At 37.5% G+C, this 24,406-nt stretch overlaps 1 long non-coding RNA gene across 1 annotated transcript in view; it reads left to right on the top strand.

Moving 5' to 3' along the window:
• Nucleotides 1–24,406, top strand: part of LOC145535375 (uncharacterized) — a 354,077-nt gene that overhangs the window by 262,645 nt on the left and 67,026 nt on the right. Inside the window, exons 4-5 of the long non-coding RNA XR_014075396.1 lie at nt 755–2,456; nt 2,610–2,714. This is a non-coding gene — a long non-coding RNA (uncharacterized LOC145535375). The remainder of the gene's footprint in view (nt 1–754; nt 2,457–2,609; nt 2,715–24,406) is intronic.

The raw sequence follows: 24,406 nt of genomic DNA, 5'->3' as shown, positions 1-24,406 counted from the left end.
AGGAATCTCCACACTGTTCTCCATAGTGGCTGTACTAGTTTGCATTCCCACCAATGGATGGGGAGGGAGGTGGAAGGGGGGTTCTGGAAGGGGAACACATGTACACCCATGGTGGATTCACGTCAATGTATGGCAAAACAAATACAATATTGTAAAGTTAAAAAATAGAAAATAAACTAATTAAAAAAAAAAGAACCCCATGAACAGTACGAAAAGGCAAAAAGATAGGACACTGAAAGATGAACTTCACTATATGGTGAACTTCTGTCTGCAGTTACACTCTAATGTGCCTAGGAATGGGTTTTAAAATCCTGCTTTACAGTGCAACTGTTGGTTGTTTCAATGCCAAGTATAGTGAATATTTTCAGCTCAGAGAAATTCCTAAGCATTGTATTTTCTCTCACAATTCTTTCTTGTCTTTTTGGAAGGCCCACTAGATGGATATTGAAGGCTCTGAATTCATTCTATGTTCTACATAGCATTTTTCCCCCATACTTGTTAGTACATTATCACTTGCTGTATATTTTTGGATGACTCTGAGTCTTGTTTTCTGGAGTTTAAATTCAATATTTATTCATGTAAAATCCTTAATTCTGTATATATATATTCATTGCATGTTAGTGCATATTCTTATTTCAATATAATTGAATATGGGTGAAGATATTTGATTAACTCTAGACATATATTGGGCTACATTTCTAGGCCTGTGCTCTTAAGTTTCCTTACCATTCTGCATGTTCTTTCTCTTTATCAGCCAGTCAGATGCACAGCCATTAGATGGTTGGAGACTGTATCCATGAATCACCACCTGAAGGAGAACCTCCTGACCAGGACTCTGCATGAAAGAAATAAACATTGATTGGGTGAGCTACTGAGATTTGGAGGTTACTTCCTAAAGCAATTGGTGTTCTTTAACTAATGCAGATATTATACCAAAATACTATAATGCTGACATTTCATAGTACTAGATAAAAAATCTAGTAAAAATCTAACATAGTCTTACTTGCGTCTCATTTCTTCTCATCTCATGGTTTCAAACTTCACTGTCTTATCAAGAATGATGCAAGATTTGTCTGTTTATCTATGCCTTTACTATAATTATCATTGTTATCATTTAGCACCCAACACAATTCATTACTCTTTATAAGTTTTCAGTAGCTACTTTAAAAATTAAGTAAGTTTATTCTGTATCTTAGGAATAGATTCCTAGACTTATATAAAATCAGTATTTCAAAAGATTTCCTTCATTTGGAATTTGAGCTTTTGTCATATTGTACATGTCATATACTTTTTAAAGGTACTTAAATTTTTTTAAAAAAACTTAACTCTCAATTCTTGAATTGTCCATAATATGAAATTTCAATGTCCCATAAGTTAGGTCAAGGTGACAAAACAAATAAAAATACTTATTGTTGATCAAAATCATACTTACTCTAGTTCACATTTAATATGCTGCAAGATATAGAGCAAAATTCATAACATAAAATATACTAAGTACAGTGATCAGTTCAGTTCAGTCGCTCAGTTGTGTCTGACTCTTTACGATCCCATGAACTGCAGCATGCCAGGCCTCCCTGTCCATCACCAACTCCTGGAGTCCACCAACCAAACCCATGTGCATTGAGTTGGTGATGCCATCGAACCATCTCATCCTTTGTCATCCCCTTCTCCTTCTGCTCTCAATCTTTCCCAGTATCAGGATCTTTTCCAATGAATCAGCTCTTTGCATCAGGTGGCCAAAGTATTGGAGTTTCAGCTTCAACATCAGTCCTACCAATGAACACCCAGGACTGATCTCCTTTAGGATGGACTGGTTGGATCTCCTTGCAGTCCAAGGGACTTGAAAGAGTCTTCTCCAACACCACAGTTCAAAAGCATCAATTCTTCGGCACTCAGCTTTCTTTATAGTCCAACTCTCACATCCATACATGCCTACTGGAAAAACCATAGCCTTGACTAGACGGACCTTTGTTGACAAAGTAATGTCTCTGCTTTCAATTTGCTGTCTAGGTTGGTCATAACTTTCCTTCCAAGGAGTAAGCATCTTTTAATTTCATGGCTGCAATCACCGTCAGCAGTGATTTTGGAGCCCAGAAAAATAAAGTCAGCCACTGTTTCCACTCTTTCCCCATCTATTTCCCATGAAGTGATGGGACGGGATGCCATGATCTTAGTTTTCTGAATGTTGAGCTTTAAGCCAGTGATATATATCACGAAAATGCTAATGAACAGTACGATGATATTGGATGACTATAATAATACTGGTATTGGACAGGATAGACTGCCACAGCAGAGGGAGGGGGAGCTGGGAGGTCACACTTTCTCTCACTAAGTAACTTACCTCTTGTCACCTTACACTTCATTGGTTGGAGCTATTTCTATGGTCACACCTACTTCAAGACAGCTGGAAAGTCAGCCTCCCATGAGTCAAAGGAGGAGAGGAGAACCAGTTATGGGTGAGTACTAACAATGTGTCCAAAATAGCTAAATTTATTGAATGCACAGCATGTACATTATTACATGTAACTTTCAAAGCTACTTATATTGTACCTACTTTCTAAAAATTGCATATTAATTGAGTTGGGGCATGCGGTATCTTTTTGTTGCAGCATGTGAACTCTTAGTTTTAACCTGTGGGATCTAGTTCCCTGACGGAGGATTGAACCCAGGTCCCCTGCATTGGGAGTATGGAGTCTTAGCTGCTGGACCAGCAGGTAAGTCTCTGTACCTGCTTTTAATATCGCCACTTTACAGATGATAAAACTGAACAGTAAAATGTTAAATGACTCACATATAGTTTGAATTATCAAGACCATGTCTGTATTAATGTAAGGACTATGTTTTTATTCTACCTCCCAACAATAAATAGTTATTTATGTTGGTATTTTCCCAACTGATGGATTTCCCAATTATCAGAGACATTTTAGGGAGACTGAAATGACCAAACTAACTCCCTATTTATACCTCTTTCCAGCCCTCATGGTTGAGTCAGGGACCAGAGCCCTCAGGTTCAAGCCACCCTTCTGCTGACTTTGAGACTAATCTTTATGTTAGGACAGACTGAAGCAAGAGAATACACACCACCAACAGGGTCAGCCCTGTGCAAACTCTGCTCTTCTAAGGAGTACTGTTTTGTTTTGTTCATGTGTCCAAACATCTTGCTTCCACTGTAAGTCTAAACAATATGGCCTGTGCTGGCTGTCCAACCTGGGCTTAATTCCAGGTTCTAACACTTACTAGCTATATGACTTTGGAAAAATTACTTTACCTTTCCAGATTCTCCATTTTTCACTTGTAAAATTAAAGCAACAATGATAATTATTATTGTTGTTAAAACTGACATTTGTTGGGTACTTAAACTATATTGCTTCCACTGTGCTAAGTGCTTTAGGATGAATTGTCTTATTTAATCCCCTCATCATTTCCCTGAAATAGGTACTGTTAATCTGCATATATTGTACATAAGAAATTACATAATATGCCCACAATAAAATAGCTAATAACTGACATAAGAGTCAAACCTAGAATTCACTAACTCCAGAACCAGTCATTGCTTCTAAAAAATATTTATGTTTATTAACATTAAAATTACATATATATATTTACTTATTTCTTCCCATTGCCCCCAGTATCTTGATCTTGTTCAGAAATTTTTTTTGTTTAAATTTGTACTAGTTCAACTGTACTCGAGTCACAAGCTTAAGACCCAGTCTGGTATCCCACTGTAGCATCTTGCTTTCTTTCCATGAATACAGTCCATTTTCTGGGTCCCTCCATCACTTTTAAGGATTTTCTAGCTCTTTATCCACTCGATTGAATGTCTAGATATCTCCTGCCTTGAACATCTCCCTTTCCAACCTTTTTTTGTTTTTATTGAAGAATAGTTGAACTACAATGTTGTATAACTACCATGGTACAGCAAAGTGACTCAGTTATACACGTATATATTCTTTTTCATATTCTTTTCCAGTATGGCTTATCACAGGATATTAAATACAGTTCCCTGTGGTATACAGTAGGACCTTATTGTTTATCTATTCTGTATATACTAGTTTGCATTTTCTCAACCCAAATTCCAAATCCAACCTGCTCCACTTTGCTTCCCCCTGGCAATCGCTTATTTGTTCTCTATGTTCTTGCTTCTGTTGGAGAAGGAAATGGCAATCCACTCCAGCATTCTTGCCTGAAAAATCCCATGGACAGAGGAGCCTGCTGGGCTACAGTTCATGGGGTCGCAAGAGTTGGACACGACTTAGCGACTAAACCACCACTACCACTTCTGTTTCATAGGTAGGTTCATTTTATCATATTTTAGATTCCACATATAAGTGATATCATATGGTATTTATCTTTCTGACTTAATTCACTTGGTATTATAATCTCTAGATCCACCCATGTTGCTGAAAATGGCATTTTTTCATTCTTTTTTATGATGGTTTAGTATTCCATTTTATACGTGCACCACATCATCTTTGTCTATTTATCTACTGATGGGCATTTAGGTTGTTTCCATGTCTTGTTATTGTGAATAGTGCTGCTATGAACATAGGGGTGCAGGTATCTCTTGTCTGGATATATGTCCAGGGGTGAGATTGCTTGATCATTTCATAATTCTATTTTTAGGTTTCTGAGAAACTTCCATGCTGTTTTCCACAGTGGCTGCACCAACTTACATTCCTACGAACAGTGTAGGAGGGTTCACTTTTCTCCACACCCTCCCCAGCATTTTTTATTTATAGATTTTTTTTAATGATGACCATTCTAACTGGTGTAAGATGGTACCTCATTGTAGTTTTGATTTGCATTTCTCTATAATAATTAGTGATGGTGAGCATCTTTTCCCTTGTCTATTGGCCATCTGTATATCTTCTTTGGCAAAATGTGTCATTAGGTCTTCTGCCCACTTTACTATTGGGTTGTTGTTGTTGTTGTGTTTTATGAGCTGTTTATATATTTTGGAAATTGAGCCATTCTTGATCACATTGTTGGCAAGTATTTTCTCCCATTCTGTTGGTTGTCTTTTCATTTTATTTATGGTTCCCTTTGTTGTGCAAACACTTGTAAGTTTAATTAGGTCCCATTTGTTGTCACTTTTATTTCTATTGCCTTGGAAGACAGCCCTAAGAAAACATTGGTATGATTTATGTCAGAGAATGCTTTGCCTGTTTTCTTTTCCAGGAATTTTATAGTGTCATGGGTTATGTTTAAGTCTTTAAGCCATTTTGAGTTTACTTTTGTGTATGGTTCAAAGATATGTTCTGACTTTATTGATTAACATGCAGCTGTTCAGCTTACCCAGTGCCACTGACTGAAGAGATTGTCTTTTTCCCATTGTATTATATAGTCCTGCCTCCTTTGTCAAAGATTAATTGACTGTAGGTATGTGGCTTTATTTCTGGGCTTTCTTTTCTGTTCCATTGATCTCTATGTCTGTTTTTGTGCCAGTACCACACTGTTTTGATTATAGCAGCTTTGTATTATTGTCTCAAGTCTGGGATGGTTATGTTTCCTTCTTTGTTGTTTTTCTTCAGGATTGCTCTGGCAACTCTGGGTCATTTATGCTTCCATATGAATTTTAGGATTATTTGTTCTAGTTCTGTGAATAAGGTCATGGGCAATTTGACAGGTTCTATTCCCAATCTTTACTTGGCTGATTATTATGCACTCCATTGTCATTCAGTGGTCTTTTCTGTTTTAAAGATATCCATCCAAATAAACAGTTATTAAATTCCAACTGAGAAAGATACTCGTAAATCAGAGACATATCCTGCTGTCAGTGAGCTCACACACTAGTTCAAGAGATAGGATGCATGTAGAAATAACTATAGTGCAAGTACGAAGAAAATTAATGCCTTAAGAGAGGCATAGATATCTGTGTGGTTATTCAGAGAAAGAAAAGTGGAGTTCTTTGAGTGCCTAAGATATACCAGATACTGTCACCTGTCTTACTTCAATTCCTTATAACTCCATGAAGAAAGCGTTGTCATACCTATTTTTCCAACTAAGGAAACTGAGGCACACAATTATGAAGTCATTTTCCCTAGAACATTGCACGGCTTGGACACAGTGCTCAATTGGTCTGAATACACCCCTTTTATTCAGTGCACTTGTCTAATCTCCATACCCTCGTCTTCTTCCATTCTGCCATTTGGTTGAAGCTATTCTAGACTTCCCAAGGAATTCAGTCTCTCCAACTTTACACCTCCTTTCTTACCTTTCTCTGTTGATTTCTGATTGGAAAAGGAGAAGGAAAAAGCAGTGGGGATATGGGAGTAAGCAAGTTAATTAGAGATATGCATCCCTAGACTTGGGCTTCCCTGGTGGCTCAGACGGTAAAGTGTCTGCCTGCAATGTGGGAGACCTGGGTTTGATCCCTGGGTCGGGAAGATCCCCTGGAGAAGGAAATGGCAACCCACTCCAGTACTCTTGCCTGGAAAATTCCATGGACAGAGGAGCCTTGTAAGCTACAGTCCATGGGGTTGCAAAGAGTTGGACACGACTGAGCGACTTCACTTCTTCATCCCTAGACTGTGTGAAATCCTGTTAATATTGTGATCCCATTAATTCTGAGTATTCCCCAGGGCTAGCCCAATATGAAACTAGTAAGTAGGGAAAGTTTACCTGTGGTGACTCTGATACCTGATTTTGTACCGTTTTCCCACTGAAAGTGTATTACAGTGTTTGATTTGTCACTGCCTGTTTTCCAGGGCTCCCATGCTAGCTTGCCATGAGGAAAACTTATTCTTAAATGATGTTGGCCTCCTGCCCATGCAGACTATGAGTATGTGATTACCTCCCACCAGCCTTCACACAGGCTTATTTGGCGTTGACTCTAGGGCGTTGAGTAGGAAAGGTAGGAATAAGGGGATGGTCTTGTAGGTTCAAAAACATCCTTTCTAAGCTTTAAGTGCTGATGATATGTTCTGTACCTTATTTGCTTCCCATGCTCCAACTTCTAGTTTTCTTGTACCTGCTTTCCCTGAATCTTAGACATATTTTGTTCTTCCCTTGTAACTACCACACATCTCCAAGTTACTGATTTTTCCCTTGGACTTTGCATGCCTAAACTGTTCCATCTTCCTTTGGAATATGCCCATGGACCATTAGTCTTAAGATGTTCGGTTGGTGTCAATGATGTCAACTTAGTTTTCTAACAGACCAGCCTTTAGGGAAATTGGAGCTTCCTAAAAGTAATTATTCTAGATTGTGGGTATTGAAGAAAGTTCTTATTATTCATGAGAGTCCTGTGATGGAGCAGTGAATAAATTAGAAGTATTTGGAATATGCAGGCAGGTGTACAAATCTGGAAAACAACAGGGCATGGTGGTTAAGTAGGTGAACTTCTTTGTCAACTCTGCATGGGATCAGATCTTGGCCCCAACAATTGATAGTGCGTGGTCTTTGGAAAGTTACTTAACCTCACTATATTTATTAAACAAGAATATCAACCATAATACTGATATAATTTATCTTACAGTTTTTCTTCCCTTTTTGAGGTGAGGAATAAATGAGACGATACACACAAACTGCTTGGGTTAGATATGGTATATGTAAGCACTCAATAAATTTTGGATATAAAGGAAAATATACTTTTCTTAAAAATACTGTTCAATTTGGTTTCAGTGGGAATTGTTTTTAAAGCTCTTAAGATGTTAATTTTACTTTAGAGTTGCATGTATTGGTAACTTCAGGAAAAAGAGACAGGGATCTTAGACACTGAGACACTTTTAAGGGTACTTTGGAGGAATTAACCATTTGCATGGCACAGCTGACCCTTGAACAATGTATAATCCATATATAACTTACAGTTGGCTTACCACATCAGGGTTCCTCAGCATCCACAGTTCAACCAACTATGGACCATGTAGTACTGTAGTATTTACTACTGAAAAATATCCATGTATAAGTGGACCCTGGGCAATTCAAACCCACATTGTTCTAAGGTGAACTGTATCAATACAGTTGTTTATCTGAAAGCACAAAGATGCTTGAAAATATCTGCAGTTTTAGTCTAAAATTGAAAAGTAAGATACTATCTTCTGTTTTCTTGTGATATTTCAAAATGTTTAGAAAACTTCAAAGTAGAGAAAAAGAGGAATAGAGAAGAAAAAGAGAATCAAGTGAGGTTCAACAAAGACCTATTATTTATTCAAGATTTAAATAGTGGGGAAAAAAGAGAACTGCAAGAAACCAGGATGAGAATGATGAGGTCATTGCAAATTTAAAGTGGTAGGAATATTTCAAAATGTGTATCAGAAAGGAAGTGGATTTTTTTTTTGAGGGAAGGGTGTTTAAGGATCTCATTGTTGATATAGATATATTTTCTTTATATGAAGAGATAGTGCCAAATACTTGGATTTAAATATTAAAAATGATGAATTTAAGTTTATTTTTTCTGGCAATGTGCGTCTTAGAATTTGAGTCGGAAGTGCTTTCATTCAGATGCTTGTACGATAAACACCCATAAACTGTAAAACTTTGCTCTAGCCATCAGAGATCACAGTTGAGTGCAATTCAAATTATGAGATCTCTGAAAGCACTTTAAAATGTCACTAAACAAATTTCTTGAGCTGTTGGCTATCTACTGGTGAAGACAACAATAGCCTCCCAATCTTATGGTGTATGCTTGTTAGCTCAGTACTGTGATGTGGTCAGAAATATTGCCTGTATTTTGGTGATGAGGTTTTTTGAAACATGAATTAATATTCTCACTCAACACATGGTAGAATTTCACTCCTGACTGTTTGGAACGCAATTTATTTAAACAATATCTTGAACTTTTTATTTTGTATTGGAGTATAGCTGATTAACAATGTTGTGATAGTTTCAGGTGAACAGGGAAGGGACTCAGCCATACATATACATGAATCCATTCTCCTCCGAACCCCCCTCCCCTCCAGGATGCCACATAACATTGAGCAGAGTTCTATGTGCCATATAGTAAGTAGGTCCTTGTTGGTTATCCAGTTTACTATGTCTATCCCAAACTTCTTATCTGTCCCTTCCCCCTAGGAACTATAAGTTTGTTCTCTAAGTCTGTGCTGTCCCTTTTAATAATTGTTCTGCCTTTATTAATTACAGATATGTAATTATTATTAAAAGGGACCGCACAGAGTTAGAGAATGAACTTGAGTTTCATAGGCTTCCCTGGTGACTCAGATAGTAAAGAATCCACCTGCAATGTGGGAGACCTAGGTTCAATCCCTGAATCAGAAAGACCCCCTGGAGGAGGGCATGGCAACCCACTGCAGTATACTTGCCTGGAGAATTGTATGGACAGAGGAGTCCAGCGGGCTACAGTCCATGGGGTCACTAAGAGTCGGACACGACTAAACACAACACAGCAAAACTTATGAAATGTGGCCTTTTACATATTATAATATACTTCAGTAATAAATTTTAGTAAGGAGAAAATCTCTTGATCACCAGTTTACAAGTTTTTTTGATGTCCTAAAACATAATGAAGAACTTCCTGTTCAGAGGAAAACAAAACAAATTTTAGACTTGAGATCTAGAACAGACTTTGATGGTACCTTACACATTATACATAGTTGCTGAATAAATGTGTGTTGTTGAACCAACATGCTTTATTCTATTGTTGCGATTGCTCTAAAGCATAATGTTAACACTTCATAAGAAATATTCACATTAAAACTAGGCATGCCAAATCATACTTTATAAAACTTAAAAGTTTTCCCTTGGACCATTGAGTGGTGCCTAATGTATCATTCTTTAAAACATGGAAGGCTGATAATGCCTGTTAAAATGCGTATGTTCAATTTCAAAGAACACTGCTAACTCCCTGCTTTATCTCTATTAGTACTTTCTATTTGGCTTCATTCCTCCTTTGAAATGGTATTCATTGAATTTACCAAAGACAGTAATTTGTTTATCATTATGATGATGCATTGCCCTAACAGATTGGTAGCTTGATATTGTTGTGTTTTTTTAACCACAAGGTATATGTCTTTTATAGTGAATGAATAATTTATTTCATTTAGGAAAATATTTATTTTGGCAAATGGATAGTCATTATTATTTTAGGATGAGAGAGATTAATTTTAAATGCTGCAGATTTTGTTCTAAACAAATGGTAAGTTTTTGAGTGTAAAAATAATATCTTATACGTACAGAAAGTTTTTTAAAAATTTGAAGTTTATATACAAATAAAGCACTCAATCACTGGAATACAATTTGATTGTCAGCTTTCAATTTAAGGATTAGTTAAGGGTTTTTTGAAGTTTAGCAGACTCTGTAGGCGTATCCTTGGATGGATTCCACCAAAGTCTCATAATTGTGAAATGTTTGTGTTTTGATACTTTTTGTGGTTAACAGCACTAATCTATTTTATATTTACAACATTTTACATGGAAATATTTTATGCCTCATTTAAATACTAACCATAGATAAAGGTATTTGTGTGTGTGTGTATGATATATATATAAGTACACACATGTGTATACAAAAATACAGTTTTTTTCATATGGACCAAGTAAATGTTTTTACTGAATGTTTTGTTTTCAACCCTTATTTCAGCATTGCATAGAAAAACTTTTTTTTTTTATTGGAGTATAATTGCTTCACAGTGTTCTGTTGGTTTATGTTGTGCAACAACATGAATCAGCTATTATTTTTGTTGTTCAGTTGCTCAGTCATGTCCAACTTGTTCACGATCTCCCAGAGCTTGCTCAAACTCATGTCCATTGAGTTGGTGATGCCATCCAACCATCTCATCCTCTGTCGCCCCCTTCTCCTGCTCTCAATCTTTCCCAGTATCAGGGTCTTTTCCAATGAGTCGGCTCCTCACATCAGGTGGCCAAAGTATTGCCCCTTCAGCATCAGTCCTTCCAATGAATATTCAGAGTTGATTTCCTTCAGGATTGACTGGTTGAATTTCCTTCCAGTCCAAGGCACTCTAAAGAGTCTTCTCTAACACCACAGTTCGAAAGCATCAGTTCATCAGCGCTCAGCCTACTTGATGGTCCAACTCTCACATCCGTACATGACTACTGGGAAAACCATAGCTTTGACTGTCAGCTATATGTATACATATATCCCCTCCCTCTCAGACCTCCCTCCCACCCCCTCCCCATCCACCCCTCTAGGTCATCACAGAGCACCGAGCTGAGCTCCCTGTGCTATACAGCAGCTTCCCACTAGCTAGCTATCTTATACATGGTAGCATATATTCATCAGTGCTACTCTCTTAATTCCCTTCCTCAAGTCCCACCCTTCCCTTCCCCCCACCCCACGTCTAAAGTCTGTCACTACATCTGCATCTCTATTCCTGGAAATTGAAAAAAAAGTATTTTTTTGCCATCTTTTATGTTCAAATCTAATTTATGTATTTTCTTCAAATCTAACTTACATGTGTTACTCTTTTGAATATCTTCTATTTCCCTGACTTGGAGGGGGCTCAGTTTTTTTCCCCTTTTTTCATAGAACTCTAACTCCATTTTCCCCACAAGCATCTCTCTGATAAAGGCTCACAGGCCCTCTTTAGATGCAGCCCTAGTGAAAAGTCTTGAGCTTGTTCTGTTTTTATGAGAATGTCTTCTGTACCAATCCCAGGCAGCTCTAGAAGTCTTTGCTGAGGGGGGCTCTGGAGGGATGAGCTAGGTTTAAAAATCTAGTTGCACTTTAAAGACACGAAGCACCAGCATCTGAAAAAATACACCAGGGAAAGCAGAATAAATGAGGGTTGCAAGGAAGTAAAAGTTACAGAGGTTGAGACTTGGGCTACTGAAGTTTTCAAATGCAAACATAGAGGTATTGGAACTCAGAGGGTTTGGGAGATTTTGGCAGAAAGGAATGAAGAAAAATGAATTTGAAACAACTCATGACTGATGACTATTTTTTGAAAGCATATTATAAGGAATATATAAAAGAAAGGTGGTGTTGAATTATGTAAAAATTAGATTTTAAAAAGTACTGCTCTTTTAGTAACATGGAAACTTACATTACCATATGTAAAATAGATAACCAACGGGAATTTGCTCTGTGGCTCAGGAAACTGGAACAGGGGCTCTGTATCAACCTAGAGGGGTGGGATGGGGAGGGAGATGGGAGGGAGGTCCAAAAGGGAGGGGATATATGTATACCTATGGCTGATTCATGCTGAGGTTTGACATAAAACAACAAAATTCTGTAAAGCAATTATTCTTCAATTAAAAAATAAATTAAAAATAATATTTATAAACAAGTACTACTCTTTTTAGTAATAGAAATTAAGTCAATCAAGTTCAGCAGAGAAGCTGGTGTGTTTTTTAGTGCATCATGGATCAGAGACAATTAAAAAAAATAGGTTGGAAAGCTGTACATGGTCTTCATCTTGGTCATCTTATATAGGGTCCAAGGAACATGCAGTTTTCAAGTATTAGAGAATATCTAAATTAAATATAGACTAGCTCCTCGTTACATTTTATAATGATGATTAGTTAAAATGCGTAGGTATTTTGAAACATCACTTTAGAACTTAACCTGCTCTAACCTGTCTTCCATCTTGTCATGAGAAGACTCACTCAGTTCTTTGTCCCCTCTTCCCACAACCATGTGGGACTTTTGGTTACAATTTACGATCAGTCCTTACAATGACACGCATCTTAATGCTTGCTCTCTATTAATGTACAGGAAATGAAGGGAACTGCTTTCTCCAGGTTCAACACTTTGATATGTTTCCAAAGAAAATAGCACATTTTCAAGATCTCCTCTCAGAGTGATCCTTAGTGCTGTAGTTAAACGAAAATTATGATCATGATGCTTAGTAAAAACCAAGCAATAATAATAACACCTATAATGAAATTTACATACTTGATACTTGATTTTTAAATTGACTTCTGTTTCTTGCTTAAGTTGTGTCCAACTCTTTGTGACCCCATGGACTGTAGCCCACCAGGCTCCTCTGTCCATGGGACTCTCTAGGCAAGAATACTGGAGTGGGTTGCCATTTCCTTCTCCAGGGGATCTTCCTGACCCAGGGATCGAACCTGCATCTCTTATGTCTCTTGCATTGGCAGGTGGGTTCTTTGCCTCTAGCGCCACCTGGGAAGCCCCAATAATGAAATTTACATACTTGATATTTGATTTTTAAATTTACTTCTGTTTCTCCTATGTTTTTTGTTTAAAAATTATACTTTGGCAGATCGTCAATTATCCCTCACCAAGGTCACCAATTGTTTATGTATTATTTTGCCCCCTTTACTTTATGTTCCCCCTCTCTGTAAGTGTATGCATATATGTACAGGTAGGCATTATTTTCTGAACTTGGTTAAAGTGTTATCTCCAAGAATTCATAAATATAAAGTAACTATATTTTTCTTGTAATTCATGAGTAATTTGTGGAGTGATGCATTGAAGTTATAGAAATATCCTCTCTTTCATCACATTATATCCATTAATATTATTTCCCATTGATGACATTCTAACTGTATTACATCTATTAGTTGGCATTCTATTGTACTATGAGGAAGAGCTTTTCCTTCTCCATTTGTTATTTGCTCATTCATTATATTAATTTGCAAACATGGATTCTTATTTTCTTCAATGGGTTATAATCTTTTACTGTTATTGTTTATTTTAATGCTCAAATTTCCCCAGATTTGGCTTGTGTGAGTACCTTCTGGTTGGCTATTGTGTGCTTTAATGTGTTCTCATGATTTTTTAAGCATTTCATTATTCTGGGGGGCTCTTTGGTGGCTCAGCGATACAAAAAATCTGCCTGCCAATGCAGGAGACGTGGGTTTGATCCCTGGGTCAGGAATATCCCCTGGAGGAGGAAATGGCTAACCACTCCAGTATTCTCGCCTGGGAAATCCCATGGACAGAGGAGCCTGACGGGCTACAGTCTATAGGGTCGCAAAGAGTCTGACACGACTTAGTGACTAAACAACAAAAATTATTTTTTGGCATAGTCTCAGTGCTGGTGTCAGCCAGTTTTCTAAAGAGTTATATTTCCTTTTAGAGGAAAACAGTATTCAGAAACCAAGATCTAGGTGCTAGATGTGTCCTGTTGCTGGAGAGCTATTTTCTTTTTCAATGGCCTGAACTAGAAAAGACACGCACACACACATTTACCTGACAACTTCAATTCCCTATAACAGTCTTCTCTTTCCATCTTTGTATCTCTCTTCTCAACAATGAAAAAGCTTTCACCTAATATCTTTAATATACTTATTTGTTCACACCCGAGATACAAAAGTTGTTTCAGAATTGCTAACCCAGGGCAGTACAAAAAGAAAACCTACTAACTAGAGTTCATTATTTGTTTACAGTTCTTCATTGAGGCAGTATTTACACACAGTGAAATGCTCAGTTATGAAGGGTATAGTTTGATAAGTTTGGATGAATGTATACAGTTCTGTAATGATTTACCTATTCAATAAATAGAGTTCCTTGATCCCAGAGAGTTTCCTCATCCCACTTACAGTCAACCCATAATACTTCAGCTCAGTTCAGTTCAGTTGCTCAGTCGGGTCTGACTCTTTGCGACCCCATGTACTGCAGCACACCAGGCTCAAACTCATGTCCATCGAGTCGGTGATGCCATCCAACCATCTCATCCTCTGTCGTCCCCTTCTCCCGCCTTCAATCTTTCCCAGCATCAGAGTCTTTTCCAATGAGTCAGTTCTTCACATCAGGTGACCAAAGTCACACAATACTTCACTGGCAACTTATTTTTTTAATTCTGTCACCATATATTACTTTTACTTATACCTTGAACATCCTAGAAATGGAATCATTTAGAATATATTCTGTTGTATCTGACTTCTTTCACTTAACATAGCCTACTTGAAATTCATCACTGTTATTGTATATCCCTAGTTCACTGTTTTGTAAGTACATACCTCCATTTCATGGATATGTCATAATTTATTTTTCTTGTTGATGGATATTTTGGTTTTATCTGAATTTTACCTATCATAGATAAGGTGTACAGACATTCTTGTTCAAATATACAGTATGTCTTTAACTATTTTAGTGGCTGATCTAGAGATTACAGTATACATCTTTAAGTTATCACAGGCAAAATTCAAATAGTATTTTAGTACTTCACAAGAAGTGTAAGGACCTTACTACACCTTTGCAGCTCCATTTACACCTACTAATGTTTTGTTGTCTTATATTTTTCTGATACTTCTATGAAACCCACAATTACTTTTTCTATTTTGATTTAAATACTCATAGGTCTATTAAATAAATTAAAGAAAAATGGCATGAAAAAGTTATCATTTGCATTTGCCTAGATATTAACCTCTGATGCTGTTTATTTCCTTTACATTTGGGTTTTTATGATATACTTTTCCTTTAGGTTGAAGAAATTACTTTTAAGCATTTTTTAAAATAATTCAGGCCTTTTTAAAATGTTTTAAAAGAATGTTTTTATTTCACCTTCATTTTAAAGAGTATTTTCAGTGGATACAAAATTCTGGAATAAAAGTTATTTTTTTTTCCTCCTAGGGCAATTTAAATATGACATCTAGCCTCCATTAATGAGAACTTAGTCATCATTCATATTAATTGTGCCCCTGTATGTGTAATGTTTTGGCTCCTTTTCTGTCTGCATTAAAATTTTCTGTTGATGTTTGGCTTTCAGAAGTTTGACTAGGCATGTTTTTCTTTGTATTATCCTGCTTTGGGTTTTCTGGGCCTCTTGAGTTTATAAGTGAATATTTCTCATAAAATTCATAAAAAATTGACCATTTTTAACTTTTTTTTCTGCCTCATTCTCTCATAATATTCTTTTCTAAGATACCAATTACATATATCTTAGACCATTTACTATTGTCCCACAAATCACTGAGTCTCTTTTGGTTTTTCGGTATATTTTCTTCCTGTTTACTTGACTAGGTGATTGTTATTGATCTAACTTCAAGTTTACAGAAATCTTTCTTTGCTTTTCCAATCTCTTTTTAAGCCCATCCGCTGAATTTTTCATTTAAGATATTGTTCTTTTCCCTTACAGACTTTCTATTTGGTCCTTTAAAAAGAAAACAAACTTCAGTTTCTCTCCTGACATTTCTCATCAGTGTGCTCATTATGACCATAGTTTTTCTTTAAGTATTTGAATGTATTTCTAATAGCTGATCTTTGCTTGCTAATTCCATTACCTGGGTCATTTCCAGGTTGATTTCTGTTGACAGGCTCTCTTCTTGAACACGAGTCACATTTCAGTGTTTCACGTCTAATAAGTTTTGATTCTTTAGTAGACCTGTTCAGTCATGTCTGACTCCTTGCGACCTCATGAACTGTAGCCCACTAGGTGCTTCTGTCCATGGGATTTCCCACGCTAAAATACTGGAGTGGGTTGTCATTTCCTCCTCCAGGGGATCTTCCCAACCTAGGGATTGAACCTGTGTCTTTTGTGTTTCCTGGAAGCTAGTGCCAGCTGGAAAGCCTGCATTAGTAGACAGCATGGGTTATATGTTAGAGACTTTGGAAGCTGTTTTCTTTCCCGGAACAGTGTCAATTTTCTTGTAGCAGGCAGTTACCTTTGTTGGACTCAAACCCTGTCTTGCCTGAAATGGACAGCAGCTGAAGTCTTTGTTCAATTACTTTAGCCTTCCATATGTTGCTCCTGGAGTCTCCCATGCACATGATAGTCTGAAGGTCAGCCAAGTACTTGAATGGCGTTTCCATGCAGATTTTGGAGCTCCCTTCTACTTGGCTTTCTTTTCTGAAAATTTTCTCTTTAATTTCCAGCCATCCAGGCAGCCTCAAACTTTGTCGTGTGACTCCTCAAGCCATTTAAGACTATTTTGCATTGTATAGACTGAAAAGTGCCCTTAGGTAGAAAGGTGCTTAATTGTTCACAAAGTGAGATGTGAGAGTCCCTTGTTTCAAGATCCAAACTATCATCAGTTTCTGCCTGGTACATTCTTGCTCTCCCTATGATCCTTTAAAAGGGAGTATTTGCAATGCTAATGGAAAAAAAATAGAGGTGGTGAGATTAGTATCTGTTAACTTATATGCTAATCAAATGAAGTTTGTCATAAAGTTTCCAAGATACTGAAAATGATATTTGAACTTAGAAAATCAAACTGTGAGTTATTGGTGGCAGTAAATCAGAAGCTGTCATTACAGGTGAAATTTTAGGTTAGAAAAATACAAAATTAATATTCTGTTATTCCGTTTATTTTTAAAGATAGAAATTATTATGTACATGAGATTAGTACCTGCGAATGGATGTACATTTGAACACATTTCAGTTGTACTGACTGAACTATTAAATTAACAACAGAGATTGGTAATCTTTATCATTTTTTTGAACTGTTTCTGCTGAATATAAATTGTACACAATATCTAATAATTATCTATAGTACTTGCTGTGTCCAAACAAAAATACAAATTACATTTCTCCAGCCATGTTGTTTATATCTAATTCAAATTGATGTATAAAGTAGCACAACACATATATCAGGAATAGGAAAAGCTCAGAGATTCATAACTCTACTATGGGGTTTTAAGAAACATATCTTATTCCTTTAATTGACATGGGTAAAGGGAGAAACGTTCAGATTTATTCATTATTTACTGCATATCTGAGAGGCATTTGAAAACTTACCATCAAATTTAACCTCAGAGCCCTTGCCTTTTATTATCATTTTTTTCTAATTAGAGAGAATGCTGAGTCATGACTAGAAAAGTGAAACAAAATTGGCAAGATCCAAGTTGTGGTTCAAATGTAGTTGTATTAATTCACATAATCTTTTACCAAACACAGTTATTGGGAGAATTTACACTTGTAAATACTCTGCATTAGTCAGCAGATGGCATGCATTGTACATTAACCATTCCACCCTGTTATCGCACGTACTACAGAAGAGAAAGCATCTGGTTTTCTCAAAAAGACACATTATTCCCTCATTTGTAGTTTAGTGTTAATTTGTGAACTATTTACTGATAATCAAAGAAGGTGATATTTCATCTTCATTAATTTGTGTAGCAGATTCAGTAGAGTCTAAGATGGGGAAAAATACATGAGCAGTTCCTTAGCCAGCTTCAGCATCTAGAAAAAAACAATCCTGAGCAGTTGTTTTCCTGCTTTGGCTGGAGGCTTGCACAGGAGGAAGAAGCCTTTTGGATGCAGTTTCTGAGTGCCTTCCATGAATTTCAGAAATATAAAAACCATTCCCTGCTGTGTATGAATAACCACATAAATTCAAAATCCAGGAAACTAGTAAATCCACAAAAACAGACAACTAAATTTACTTCTAAGTCCTCTATTTAAGACAACACTAGAATAGCCTAATTGGAAAATCTCTGTATAAAAGCACACATGTGTTCACAGGCTTCCCTTTGAGTGGTTTCAAAGAAGAATTTGGCTGGTAATGCTCTAACCTAGCATATTTCTTGTTGAACTGATAGCCATCTGTCAGCCTGGCTTGACGCCAGTTCCCAAGGCATTGGGTCACTCTTTGCAGGGTCTGAATTGTGTCTGTTAAAGTTATCTCCAGGAGATAAGGTCCACAATATATGAGAGTGAACAAGGAGAGAAACAGAAACAGGAAGTGCACACACCTCACCAGGCAAAATGGAGAGAACAGACATTTGCCTCTTTTCACACTAGAGTTTTTTTCTGTGTTAAATATAGAATGACTCTCTCAGGTTGGGATTGATGCCCTTTTAACCTTGAACTTACTTGAAGTCCTGTTATATTGGGGAAACCCGAATAACTACATAATGTTGAAGTCCCTTATTCCTAAAGATAGATACTAATAAAGAACCATTGAAAAGGGAGACAAAACCAAAAGTAAAATGAAACTTAACATTTTTCTTTAGATTACAGGAAAAAAATTGAAATATATTCTCCTGAGGAAATAGCACATCTCTCTCTCTCTCTCTTAGTAATTGTAACCCTTAGCAGTTTAGATCTGTGTTTCATTTGAAGAGATATTTCCATTTTCAAAGAAGAGTAAGGTATTTCAAATGAAAAACATGACTTTGGTGCTAAAGGACTTTGGGGGTTGATTTATTCAGTGTCTGTGTTTAGAGTTGTATATCAAGGACATTAATGAAAATGTTACTTATTCAACTTTTTGATAGGCTTCAGAAGACTTTAGAAATGTTAAATGATCAGCTGAGGAGAAAAAGTGTCTTGATTTTACTGTGTAGGTAGGAGCCTGGCTCTGCACGTGGGAGTTCTGAGTGGCACTCGCTGCTGGCTTCCAAATAAGCTAAAAGTAGCTCAGTGGTGGCCGTTAGTGATAGATGACTGTATTTTGCTGCCCATTTCTTCCAAACTGTGGACTGCGGGGAGCATTTTATTGGGATGGGTATTCCCCTTTTATCAATTTCTTAAGGAAAACTGGGGAATATAGAGGAGATGAGACGATATATATGAAATGGGCAAAACTGTAGCTGTTTTGCATACTTAAAAGAACTGGGAGGAGTCTGTTATACAATGAGATCTCTACATTGCAGGGTTATGTCCTGAGTCTTTCTTTGGTGATTGGCTTGCATTCTAAGTTTCCTCTGGCCTAAGGCTGCACTGATTCAACAGCTTGAGAAGAAAGTATGTCCGTATGTATTTTGAACGAATTTGTCCCATACAGGTGCCTTGAGATTATTGGCTCCTTCAGGAAAACCTGTTTTCATTGGCAAGTAAACTGACATGGGGGAAAAAAAAAGGCACCATTTCCCTTTCTGAATGACAGGAAATGGATGCCATAAGCGATGTGAGTCTGCTTCATTGTAATGACAAGAGATATAAAAATCAGATTGTCACTCGTGCTTGGTAGATGGAGGTGACCTGAGGCCACAGGCGGTCATTAGACCCGGAGGTGCCTCATACTCCAGGCTTTGGCATCAGGCCACATTACACTCTGAAGCCAGCTGGCTGGCCATTAGGGAAAACCAAGGCAACTTCAGCTAATTAGGGGTTAAAATATGGCCTTGTAAAAAATGCAGAAAAACATAGCAGTGTCTTTTCTAACTAAATATAATCTTTCTGATTATTAGAGAATCAACAAATACCAGATGCATGAACTCACTCTTCATTTCTCACATTCTCCCTTATCTCCACTGGCCTTGGTACCCCCACCTGCTCAGCAAGGCACGAGGCAGCATATAATCATGTCACTCTTGTCACCAAGTCTCCTTCTCAATGAAATTCAGGTGTCTAAATAGAAAGGAGTGATGGCAGATTTTTCCCCTTCTTTCAGCAGAAAGCCAAGGAAATGCTTTCAGAAGATGAAAACTACACTTTTGTGTCATCACAAATCATCTGTATAACACTTGCTGCACAAATATTGAACCTCTTTGTGTCAGCTGTTTATTGCTTGGGTTAGGACAGGAATACATTTTCTATGTCAATACTTGATTAGGTGAAAAATTCCCTGCAAGTAGAAGCTGAGTTACTTGTGCAGAAATGGGCTGTACTGAAGACAGAACAGAAGCCCTTGTGAGATAATTAATATTATTTGTTTGAGAAAAATTGGTATTTCATAACAAAATGATATTAACAGACTTGAAGTTCGTATTTAACAGGCTTTCTAAAAACTTAAAATCTTTTAAATCATCACTTAGACAACAGGCCTGTGACAAATGTGGATCAAGAAATGTTAACAGATGAAAATACAAATGTTACAATAAAATTAACGCTCACCTACTGTGCATGCACCAGGCATATTTCCCTGCTGTGAAAACTCTGTCTGAACTATCCCAATCATGCAACTTATTCCCATTTTAGAGATGATTAACCCGAAAGCAGAATCTGATTCAGATTTAGGAATCCCTAGTTCGACCCCAGGTACTGTCTTTAGTATCAAAACCAGGTATATGTTCATCCACATTTACGTCCGTTTTTACCATGCAGCCGTTGCTACTATCCTAAATCCAGTTTATGTGTTTATATGATTTAAAAGTTGAGGTCAGTATGCAGCCTTGATTGAATTTTCCATCTCTGTGATCACTGTCATTGCTTAACTTACTGCTAGAGCTGGTAAAATATCTACCAGGACTTCTGCTGGAATGTTGCCATTGGAATATACTAGTATTGTTTCCAACTGCCCAGAAAAATACATTGTTTGCTTTACTCTGGAACCTTAAGGCAATGGAATGAGTTTATTTACACATAAATAAAACTGCCATACTGCATTCCGCATTTGGTCTTAAGAAGGTTGGTAGGTGACAGCATCTTGACAATAAGGGAATTAGTATTGATGGGTGACAGTCTTTGAAATACGGAGACTTTCACTGAATTTTTTACTTAAAACCAACAAAATGCACACCATTAAAAACTGATAATTAGGTCATACAAACTTCAAGTACCATAGTTGACATCCCGTTTTCACAGCTCTGCCTGCCGGGCTGACATCTGTTCCACATCGGAACACCTACACTCTGAAGTGATGCGTCACGGAAGACCCGTGGCATATTAAGAAATGAGTAATGAAAACCTTTAGAGTGTGTGGGAAGTTTTGGATCACTGACCTGGAGGGCCAGATATAGTATAGAGGTGTGAAGCTTCCTTTAAATTAAAGGATCCATAAAGTGTTAGAATTTGCAATAATGTCTTGAGAGTGACATTCTTCTTCCCTCCTGGATTGGTTGAGTTCAGGTAGAGACAGACTTTAAAATTACCAGGGCAGTCTCTACATAAAAACCAATGGTCAATAGGAAGTGTGCTTTAGCTTGGCATTCACATTCTCCTATCTTTTGCTAATGTTATTGTTAGCAGGAGGAGCATAATGCAGGGGTCCCCAGCCTCCGGGATCTAATGCCTGAAGGTCTGAGGTGGAGCTGATGTAATAATAATAGACATAAAGTGCACAATAAATGTAATGCACTTGAATCATCCTGAAATCACTCCCCCCACCCCCATCCATGGAAAAATTGTCTTCTACGAAACCCATCCTGGGTGCCAGAAAGGTTAGGGGCCTCTGGCATAATATACCCACTTAAAAAGTAGTAAGTTTTTAAGTATAATTTTCTTTCTGGTCTGCCATATTTATACCATATATTGTTTCCAAGCCTAACAAGGACAGTCTTGCTGCCTTCTCTGTTGTGCTGCTCCCATTTGTCTGACGTGCCCCGCCCACTGTCCCACTCCCTCCTCCTTTCCATATGTTAAAATGTCCCCCATCTTCAAAAGCCATTTCTTCTAAAGAGCCTTTGTGGATGTCTGCATAGGCTGTGTATGTTCACTTTTTCCTGCTTTGATCTCTCATATGTACAAATTATCTGTATATCTGTATAATGATGCATCCTAGTATTTTTGCCTTTGGCATTATGGTTCCTAGAGTCTATGATTTCTTTATCTCTTTTTTCCCTGAAAATTAAGGTGATTTTCTTATATTTTCTGGCACCTTCCTTATTTTTCTATTGAAAAAAAAAGTCTCAAAAAGTTCCATTTGCGGGGTTTGCTAGTTCTTTCTGTGCTCTGGGAATTGTTTATGTATCCTGTGTGAATTGAACTCATTCTCTCTTATCTTGTCACCTCTTGTGTACTTCAAATATCTCTGTACCATGTTTGTTTTATTCTTTTTAGTTTGAAGATCATGGTCCTTGATAGCAAAGATTCAGTCAAAATAAATGTTGAGAGGTTCTGCATTCTCAGATAAAACCGCTGACTTCCAGACACCATGCTTTTTTCTGGATTCATAGAGTCCTCTTTCTTGCCCCAGGTATTAAAAGTTGAACAAATTTTGAGCTTTAACTTTCCCAGATAGCTTTTATCCTTTAGGATGAGCCTTCTGTTTGTAATCTCCAGCCAACACATCACAGTGCCTTTTACCCTGAATTTTCTAGAAACTGTATTCTCATGTCCTATAGCCCATTTCCCAGGTGGCACTAGTGGTCAAGAACCCTGCTGCCAATGCAGGAGATGTAAGAGACTCAGATTCAATCCCAGGGTCGGGAAGATCTGCTGCAGGAGGGCATGGCAACCCACTCCAGTATTCTTGCCTAGAGAATCCCATGGACAGAAGAGCCTGGTGGGCTAAAGTCCAGAGAGTCAGACACGACAGAAGTGACTCAGCACACAGCACACATAGCCCGTTTCAGGCTCAGTACATTCCTTTAATTTCAGTTGGAAATTTTCATCTGATCTGTCGCTTTCTCCCAGAGTTTTATCTCTTTTACTTCACCCTCAATTTTCTAGTGGATGGAAATGAGCATGTTTGCATGCTGTCTCTTCAACTGGCAGAGCAATGGAATTATCAACACTGAAAGTCATGAATTGATTGTATAATCTCCACTGAACAGAATGTGACTTCTAGCAGATGACCAGATGCTCCTGCTGTGTTGTGTCTCTTGACAGTTTCAAAATGGGCATTAATGAGAGACTGTCTTTGTTCCCACTTGGAGGTCAAGGGAAATCACATTAAGGGTTAGATTTCAGTCCGTTCCTTCTCTTCAGGAATCATCTCCGTTCCCCTGTCAGGTCTGGTCTCCTCTGCCTTGTCTACGTTCTTTCTCTGCACTAAATGTTTCCTCAGCCTAGAACATACTCAGAAACTATCACATCTGGAGCACATGTCCCATGATAAGCAGTGTCCAACTTCTCTCCTTCCTTCTCAACCAAGCTTCCTCATGAAATATGTTATATTTACTGTGTTTGCAATTTCTCGGTTACTAATTTGTTCCTCACTCAAAGAAGGGTGGCTTTTGTTCTTAGGTTTCTTAGAAATATGTCCAACACATCACTGAACCCAATGACTTTTCTACTGTTTCCTCTTTAAAAGTTTCCTTCTCAGGTTTCTGTGAGAGTACTCATCTTGGTTTTCTTTATATATATCTGCCAGTGATTGTATTTCCCAATATGAGTTTCTTTTCCTCTGAGTAAGCTCAATTTTAAGTATCCCTCAGGCCAAATCCTATCTTTTAGATACTGCCTAAATCCTCTGTATTCATCCTGTGTTTTCCCCCTGGGTTACCTCCCCCTGACACATGGCTTCAGCTCCTTCCTAAATGCTGTTGAATTCCTCATGAATCTTCTAATCTAGAATTCATCCCTGAGCTCCAGATACCTATAGCCACTGTCTTTTGGCTTTGCCTCTCCCAGAGGCTCCACAAATTGCTAAAGACAGAATCCGAAGTGTTTGGTTACTCACTGCCCTGAAGGTCCCCTTTCCCAGTCATACCTCTTGACTGTCATGCTGTCTAGTTTTAGATCTTTGCCTAGATCTTTGTCTCCCCTCCAGCCAAATCCTAATTTCATTTCTCTTTTGAAGATAACTGGTGGTGCCTTTAAATGGGAACTGGGTGCCTTCTGATAGCGTGGAGGCCATGGTGGTACATGGAACAGTCAAGGATGGAGAGCATATAATATTGAATCGATGCTTGTAAAAATAATTATTTTCCCAGATACTGGTTATTAGCTAATACTAAGTATTTCCCTTCCCTTGTCTCTTGTAGCTATGCAATAGATTTAAATAATTTTGCTGAGGTTACAGCCAAAACTGGCAGT

This window comes from Giraffa tippelskirchi, chromosome X, assembly GCF_054371585.1.
Source record: "Giraffa tippelskirchi isolate mGirTip1 chromosome X, T2T-mGirTip1v1.2.pri, whole genome shotgun sequence".
NCBI classification, from domain to species: domain Eukaryota; kingdom Metazoa; phylum Chordata; class Mammalia; order Artiodactyla; family Giraffidae; genus Giraffa; species Giraffa tippelskirchi.
Note: the sequence above shows the minus strand (reverse complement) of the source record. Positions and strands in the feature narration are given on the sequence as shown.